This window comes from Coregonus clupeaformis, chromosome 13, assembly GCF_020615455.1.
Source record: "Coregonus clupeaformis isolate EN_2021a chromosome 13, ASM2061545v1, whole genome shotgun sequence".
NCBI classification, from domain to species: domain Eukaryota; kingdom Metazoa; phylum Chordata; class Actinopteri; order Salmoniformes; family Salmonidae; genus Coregonus; species Coregonus clupeaformis.
Window position 1 is genome coordinate 4,236,762 of NC_059204.1, and position 9,370 is coordinate 4,246,131.

Sequence of the window (9,370 nt, forward strand, 5' to 3'; positions counted from 1 at the left end):
AAACACTCTTTCCTTACTCACTCAACTACAGTGGGGAAAAAAAGTATTTAGTCAGCCACCAATTGTGCAAGTTCTCCCACTTAAAAAGATGAGAGAGGCCTGTAATTTTCATCATAGGTACACGTCAACTATGACAGACAAAATGAGAGAAAAAAAATCGAGAAAATCACATTGTAGGATTTTTAATGAATTTATTTGCAAATTATGGTGGAAAATAAGTATTTGGTCAATAACAAAAGTTTCTCAATACTTTGTTATATACCCTTTGTTGGCAATGACACAGGTCAAACGTTTTCTGTAAGTCTTCACAAGGTTTTCACACACTGTTGCTGGTATTTTGGCCCATTCCTCCATGCAGATCTCCTCTAGAGCAGTGATGTTTTGGGGCTGTCGCTGGGCAACACGGACTTTCAACTCCCTCCAAAGATTTTCTATGAGGTTGAGATCTGGAGACTGGCTAGGCCACTCCAGGACCTTGAAATGCTTCTTACGAAGCCACTCCTTCATTGCCCGGGCGGTGTGTTTGGGATCATTGTCATGCTGAAAGACCCAGCCACGTTTCATCTTCAATGCCCTTGCTGATGGAAGGAGGTTTTCACTCAATCTCACGATACATGGCCCCATTCATTCTTTCCTTTACACGAATCAGTCGTCCTGGTCCCTTTGCAGAAAAACAGCCCCAAAGCATGATGTTTCCACCCCCATGCTTCACAGTAGGTATGGTGTTCTTTGGATGCAACTCAGCATTCTTTGTCCTCCAAACACGACGAGTTGAGTTTTTACCAAAAAGTTCTATTTTGGTTTCATCTGACCATATGACATTCTCCCAATCCTCTTCTGGATCATCCAAATGCACTCTAGCAAACTTCAGACGGGCCTGGACATGTACTGGCTTAAGCAGGGGGACACGTCTGGCACTGCAGGATTTGAGTCCCTGGCGGCGTAGTGTGTTACTGATGGTAGGCTTTGTTACTTTGGTCCCAGCTCTCTGCAGGTCATTCACTAGGTCCCCCCGTGTGGTTCTGGGATTTTTGCTCACCGTTCTTGTGATCATTTTGACCCCACTGGGTGAGGTCTTGCGTGGAGCCCCAGATCGAGGGAGATTATCAGTGGTCTTGTATGTCTTCCATTTCCTAATAATTGCTCCCACAGTTGATTTCTTCAAACCAAGCTGCTTACCTATTGCAGATTCAGTCTTCCCAGCCTGGTGCAGGTCTACAATTTTGTTTCTGGTGTCCTTTGACAGCTCTTTGGTCTTGGCCATAGTGGAGTTTGGAGTGTGACTGTTTGAGGTTGTGGACAGGTGTCTTTTATACTGATAACAAGTTCAAACAGGTGCCATTAATACAGGTAACGAGTGGAGGACAGAGGAGCCTCTTAAAGAAGTTACAGGTCTGTGAGAGCCAGAAATCTTGCTTGTTTGTAGGTGACCAAATACTTATTTTCCACCATAATTTGCAAATAAATTCATTAAAAATCCTACAATGTGATTTTCTGGATTTTTTTCTTCTCAATTTGTCTGTCATAGTTGACGTGTACCTATGATGAAAATTACAGGCCTCTCATCTTTTTAAGTGGGAGAACTTGCACAATTGGTGGCTGACTAAATACTTTTTCCCCCCACTGTATATCCTGTGGTATTGTGTAAATATGTACTGGGAATTAGCCTACTAGATGCACAAGTTTCACCAGAGTGTAAGAACCCCCATTCCTTCCAGGTCTAATGAAGCTGCAAGGCTTTTTAATAACACTAAGTAAGAGTGAGACTATTAACGACAAGCCCTGTGTAGATGTTTTCTATGTTAAAGTTTACAAAGACATTACGGTTGCTCTATTGAAAGCAACACTGAGGGCAACCTGCATAACTTGCGTTGACTGCAGCAGCATTGTGTTTGAGACAATGAACAGTAAAATGTGTATTTTTAAATGTTTTATGCTCTGTTTGTGATAAAATGAGTTCCGTGACATTAGGAGTAGTACGGCAAGAGGATGATTGAACTATGACTTACTACAGAAAGCACCAGTGTTGTGTTCAGTAGGGTACAATGTGGCAAAATGTTTTGCAACGGGGGGAGAGAAAAAAAATATCGGTGTCCTTATTGGTCAAGTCCAGGTAGTACCTCCTAGTTTCACTCTGTTTTAATGTTTTCTCCCTACTGAGCAAGACCAGGGTCACTGCTAGACCCAACAACCCTTGTCGCCCGTGTAAGAATATTTCGCAGTGTTTTGTGAATTTGAAATTATGCAATCTGTAATTAGCAATGACCAAGAAAGACTTGCACAAATGAATGACTGAAACTCAAACTGAAAATGTGACATTAAACTACCTGACAGAGTTCCCCATTGCACAACTGTTACTTTTTTTAAAAGTCAATACTTTCATTGGGAAGGGTGCTGTAGACTTACAGTGCATTTGGAAAGTATTCAGACCTCTTCACTTTTTCCTAATTTTGTTACAGCCTTATTCTAAAATTGTTTAAATTGTTTTTCCCCCCTCATCAATCTACACACAATACCCCATAATAAAGTAAAAACAGGTTAAATTGTTTTGCGAATTTATAAAAAATGAAAATGAAATATCACATTTACATACAAGTGTTCAGACCCTTTACTCAGTACTTTGTTGAAGCACCTTTGGCAGCGATTTCAGGCTTCTTGGGTATGACCCTACAAGCTTGGCACACCTGTATTTGGGGAGTTTCTCCCATTCTTCTCTGCAGATCCTCTCAAGCTCTGTCAGGTTAGATGGGGAGCATTGCTGCACAGCTATTTTCAGGTCTCTCGAGATGTTTCTATCGTGTTCAAGTCCGGGCTCTGGCTGGGCCACTCAAGGACATTCAGAGACTTGTCCCGAAGCCACTCCTGCATTGTCTTGGCTGTGTGCTTAGGGTCGTTGTCCTGTTGGAAGGTGAACTTTTGCCCCAGTCTGAGGTCCTGAGCGCTCTGGAGCAGGTTTTCATCAAGGATCACTGTACTTTGGATCTCTTTCCCTCAATCCTGACTAGTCTTCCAGTCCTTCCGCTGAAAAACATCCCCACAGCATAATGCTGCCACCACCATGCTTCACCGTAGGGATGGTATTGGCCAGGTGATGAGCAGTGCCTAGTTTCCTCTAGACGTGACGCTTGGCATTCAGGCCAAAGTTCAATCTTGGTTTCATCAGACCAGAGAATCTTGTTTCTCATGGTCAGAGTCCTTTAGGTGCCTTTTGGCAAACTCCAAGCGGGCTGTCATGTGCCTTTTTGCTGAGGAGTGGCTTCCGTCTAGCCACTCTACCATAAAGGCCTGATTGGTGGAGTGCTGCAGAGATGGTTGGCCTTCTGGAAGGTTCACCCATCTCCTCAGGTTCTTGGTTACCTCGCTGACCAAGGCCCTTCTCCCCCAATTGCTCAGTTTGGCCGGGCGGCCAGCTCTAGGAAGAGTCTTGGTGGTTCCAAACTTATTCAATTTTTAAGAATGATGGAGGCCACTGTGTTCTTGGGGACCTTCAATGCTGCAGACATTTTTTGGTACCCTTCCCCAGATCTGTGCCTCGACACAATCCTGTCTCGGAGCTCTACGGGCAATTCCTTCAACCTCATGGCTTGGTTTTTGCTCTGACATGCACTGTCAACTGTGGGACCTTATATAGACAGATGTGTACCTTTCCAAATCATGTCCAATCGATTGAATTTACCACAGGTGGACTCCAATCAAGCTGTAGAAAAATCTCAAGGATGATCAATGGAAACAGGATGCACCTGAGCTCAATTCTGAGTCTCATAGCAAAGGGTCTGAATACTTATGTAAATATAATTTATTTTGATAAATTTGCTAACATTTCTAAAAACCTGTTTTCGCTTTGTCTTTATGGGGTATTGTGTGTAGATTGATGATGGGAATATGTATTTAATTCATTGTGGAATAAGGCGTAACAAAATGTGGAAAAAGTCAAGGGTTCTGAATAGTTTCCGAATGCACTGTATGATCTCGGCACCTTTCATTTTCTCCTTCTAGTTTTCTTCAACTGTGTTGTCAATATTGTTTGTTTTTCCAGTTGATTTTGCTTTTAATATTGCCCTCTGATATGGCGCTGATGGGTGTCTTTTACCAATATGATCATACTGTAAGAAGTCGTTGTACATTGGGGAAACTGTTTGTTTCGTTAACATTGCGTAAATGTTCTCGAAAGTCTCCCGTCAATAACATTATGCAATGTGTTGCCAGTGGGAAAACTCTGTTTGGTTATCATTTCTCAATTGTTCTCAAACGTCTCTCACCAACACCATTATGCAATGTGTTGCCAGTTGAGCCAGGTCCTGATGGGTCCATACTTTCGAACATTAGAGAAAGTTTAAACTTTTTCTCTGTCTCAAAATTTGCATCAGCCAATTAAAATAATTGACGTAGTTGCACGTGATAATACACGTTAGCCGTTCCCATTACATAACCTGGCACATTTAGCCCTATGCTAACTTGACCAGGTGGCAGTGATTTATGTCCGGTAACAAATTCTGCATCAGCCAATTACAAATGTCGACTTGGTAGGATGTGATCGAACACTTTTCCATGAGTGTCCTTAACAGAAGTCAAATGGCACCATTTACTAATCAAAGTTAGTAAAACACACTACATTTCAACTGGACAAATAGTTCACAGTGTAGCGAGCCTGGCTCCTGGTCATTTTTGTGGCAAGTTGGAATCACAGGTGAGAGTTTTCCTTTCAAACAGAATTACATTTGTGTTAGTGTGTTGCGAAGGGAAGTGCAGCCAACACATTGAAAATTAAGATTAAGAATTGCCTACATTTAATGAGATGCATCTTTCTTCACAAGCACACTGCTAATAATCAAGTTTATTAGGCCTACATATGTTACATTGCCATGTAGGCCTACACTTAAATGTACAACGTTTTATATGCATTATTAGAATAATCCACTTCATCACATATGTGATTTTGCGTTATTTGAATCAAGCATTGAGGACCAACAGTAAACTTTTTTTCCCTTAACAAAATATCTTCATGCGAGGGGGCCTCAAATCCACTGTTACTGTGCTCCGCAAATTCACAGTTAACCGGTTTAGAGGTGTATGCCACCTGGCAGCGATTGTAATGGGGGTACATGACAGCTATTTAACAAGACCATGACACTCAACAACTTTAGTTTTTTACAATGTACGATAAACTTAAATGTTGTCTAGACCTTTATCTTTTCCCAGTAAAAGCACATGGATGTGTGAAAAGGATCAAAACGATTTTGTCATGCGAAAACATGCTTTGTTATTTTGTCTAACATTAGTAGCTAGTAGCCTAGTCAAAGATGCGTCATGCAATATTGGGACGCCACACTTTACAGACAAAGTGGATAAAAGTCAACCTTGAATTTGGAGATTTAAAAGTGTCCAAGTTGACATATTTTAAGAAATGCCATAGATGGGATGGTTGTTTAGCAACAAAATTGACGCGTGCGCAACTATGGGGCAAAACAGACAGGGTTGGCGTAGATTGTTTAGTCTCCAATGTTTATTGAAAATATAAATACATTTGCACAATGAGCACTTGTCTCTCAAATACATCAAATCAAATTTTATTTGCCACATGCGCCGAATACAACAGGTGTAGACATTACCGTGAAATGCTTACATTGTTATATTTCTTGGTTAGCTAGCTAGTGAATTTGAGCCATATTAGCATTGACATTAAATCAGTCAACACACCTCAAAACAAGCCATGGTATCAAGAACCAGATGAAATGAGCCACTTACGATTCTCCACATGGCAGTTTCTTGTCATTGTTGCTAGCTATCTGGCCATCCAGAATCACAACAACACAGGGCCTTCTGCCCCACTGAAGCGCGTGCATCTTTTTCGTGATGTAAGCTAACCCATCTATTGGTTGGTGGATATAAAGTCTAAGATCTTTGATAGGCTGATTCAGAATCTGTTACAGGAAATAATCACTGCCACCTGGTCAGGTTAGCATAGGGCTAAATGTGCCAAGTTATGTAATGGAAACAGCTAATGTAGAGTTTTATTACGTTGACAATTTTAATTGGGTGATGCGGATTTTGATAAGAGAAAAAGTTTTAAATGTTCGCAAGTATTGACCCCAAGTGTCTGTCGTCCTTGCATGTTGCATCCAGTGACCCCGGTCTGTCATCCAACTCCCTTTCATGCTTTCCTTGAAGAGAAGAGACTGTCTCTATTTCATAGAGGGCCATGATTATATGATTACTGATTAGTCTAGAGGATTATAGGCCAGACAGGTAAAGCAACTTTCGCCCATATGGTGTCCTTTCACTAAAGTTCCTCAACGTTGAATCCCCTTTATGCACCTTATCTGCTATGTTGGCCCCGTTAGCCATCATTTTATGTTTTATTTTTACAATGCCTCATCAATCATGCCAAACGGTGTTCATTGTCCTGTATTTTCGTACACCAATCACGAGTTTCCTTTTGTGCCTTCCCTATTGGTTAGAAGAGGACCGGAGCATGTGAAAATACAGATGACTGATTTATATTGATTTTAAGTTGTGCTATAACACTATTTTATTTGAAATTCAAATTGTACCTTTTATTTTCTGTAGCATGTAATGTGTTAATATTCTTAGTAAATAAAAACCTATTAGCAATGGACACAATTTGATATCTTCATTTGTTTATTTGTCTCCATCCAACACCTCACAGGTATTTTTGGAAACATCTATGTCTCTGCTGACGGTCACAAATCAAAGGTGAAGTTGTAAAATGCACACTGAATGCATACAGTTAACCTGAGATTATGGTATAGATTGTAGATTGATCACCCATGGTTCACATGCAAGAGGTGAAAAAAATCACTCTTGTTTTTGCAAGCTTAATGTTGAATTTGGATTAAGCCAATTCTGAAAAGTTAAGTACCTTCGCTTATATGTGAATTAAAATGTGCATGTCGGGAGTGGGTTGGGAGGCCGTTGATTCAAATTCTCCTGGAGAATCTGATGGTCTCGTCGGTAAGCATCCTTTGACACTAGCAAATCACGAGCCAATCACCACAGAGCGTGGGGGTGTTCCCAAAGCATATGTTGGAGCGCAGGTATGGAGCGATTTTAATTTTAATTGTTCAATGCACAAATGTAATCATTTAATTCATAAATGTAAGTTGTATTTCATGTTTTGAAATATAATTGAATTAATATTGCATTCAGTTAAAAAATTAATTTCAATTTAATTGAATATTCAAATTCAATATTTATATATTCAGTTTCAATATGTTAGATATTGCATTCATTGTCTGTGTATCAAGTTTACAAACCATAATTTCAAGTTAATCAAATTTCATATATTTAGCTTTTCAAATTCAGTTCTCTAAATTACAATTCAAAGCCAGAGACAACATAATGGTTCTTTGCCAGGAAAGGTAGAGGAGAACAGATAGAATCATACACTCTCTGTGGTAAACAGAAGTTTCTGGTGGTTTCTGAAGCCAATGTGGCATGTTGAATTTATTTTCCTCCTGTGAATTTGGCTCTAGCATTTGAACCGCTTTGGCTATAAGGTAATATGACCTCATTACTGAAGGCTAAGACACTCTGGCGCATGGATGTGCTCTCTATTCCCCTCTATGATGATCACAGGCTGTGTTAAAAGGGAGTGTCACAAAAACTGCAATTTGGCCCCATAAGAATATAGTCGAATAGCCCTGTCATAGCCCTTCTAAGGATAGCCATTCCACTCCCTATTTCATCTTGCTCTTGTGACTGACTGTGTTAGAACCAGGTCTTCTGCATGACACAAGACTGTGTTAGCCCACTTAGATGAAGCCCATTGGGATTAGTTCAGGAATCTAACGGAATTCTTCAGGTCTCCAGCAAGGTTACTCATCAAAGGAGTGTGGTTCATCGAACCAACTCCGTTACATTTCACCCCCCTTTGACCTCATACTCAGAGATCACGGCACCAATATAACTGACTGGGTTCGATATCAGGCCTACTGCACAACAACAACACTTTCTGTGGCAAGCAGAAGGATCTGTGCATCCCATTTAGTGAGAGTGCACAGAGGTGGTTTGGTGATCCATCCATGTGATGAGTAGCCTTGTAATTACCAGACTGATTAATGCGTGTAGCGAACCATTCATGTAAGCTCGCGGGATCAGGTCACTCGCGAGACTATGTGATGAGCAACCTTGGCTGAGACATGAAGATGTGTTAGTTTGACTGATGGGGTTCTAACCCAGGCCTACTGTGCACCAGACAATGCAACTCATAACAAGAGCGTGGTTACTCATAACGAGCGTGGTCACCAAACCACCTGTGTTACACTTAATCCCCCTTTGACCTCATCCTTAAAGAGACCCATCCAAGTCACAGGACCAATGCCTAGGCTTTAGCTCAACAGGCTAAAACAGTCTTAACCCAGTCAGTCACATGTTAACCTTATAATGACTACCCTTGCGGGAGACTTGAAACCAGGGGCGGACTGAGACAAAAAATTGGCCCTGGCATTTTGAACACACCAGCCCATTCCTTTCCTCCAGGCCACCACACTGGCCCATTGTTTTCCTTGAGGCCCCCATTATTAGCAAGATAATGATAATTTTGAGCAAAAAACGAAGTTAGACAGGCCCACTTGGCTAAAAGTGGATCAGCCCACCCCTGCTTGAAGCTAGACTATGCATGTCACAAGACTGTGTTAGCCCACTTAGCTAAAGCCTATAGGGATAAGTTCAGGAAATTCATGTAAAGGACGATACGCTGCTTGCTTAACGAGTACCGCTTCCCCTGATTCAGCTCAGACCAAGACTCGAATTGAGAACCTCTGTCTCGCAAAGACACGTGACTGCCCTCCTGAAACAAAGGCACATCAGTCTTTTGTCTTGCCCATTCACCCTCTGAATGGCACACACACACAAATTTACCAACTTTTTAGTTTTGTCCTCACTCATCTTTTTTCGTTAAACTTTTTCACCCCGGACGTTTATCCCGAGACAGAAGAGTCATTTTCCTGTGCGTTTTAGCTGCCAACTTTACGTTATTTTCCTTTTTTCCATCGCAACTTTTTTCCCTTATTCAACTTTTTCACTCCGGACGCTTTATCTGGACATGGTTCATCAACATCTTCAACAGCCGAAGCTAAGTAGTAACATTAACATGATGTCTTCTAATTGCAGTCGCTGTACTCATAATATACAGGAGAACGATCGCCTTACGGCGAGAATAGCTGTGCTACAAGCCCAGCTTCAGACGCAATCGTTAGGCAAGGGTAATCTCAGTGTAGGAAAGGAAGAAACAGCGTCTGTGCCACCAGTAAGTACAGACAGTAACGTTAGTATAAATCCCCCCGCACAGTCCCCGCAGCCGGACAACTTTCTCATGGCTTCTGGAGGGAAATACTGTCGGAATGCTCAA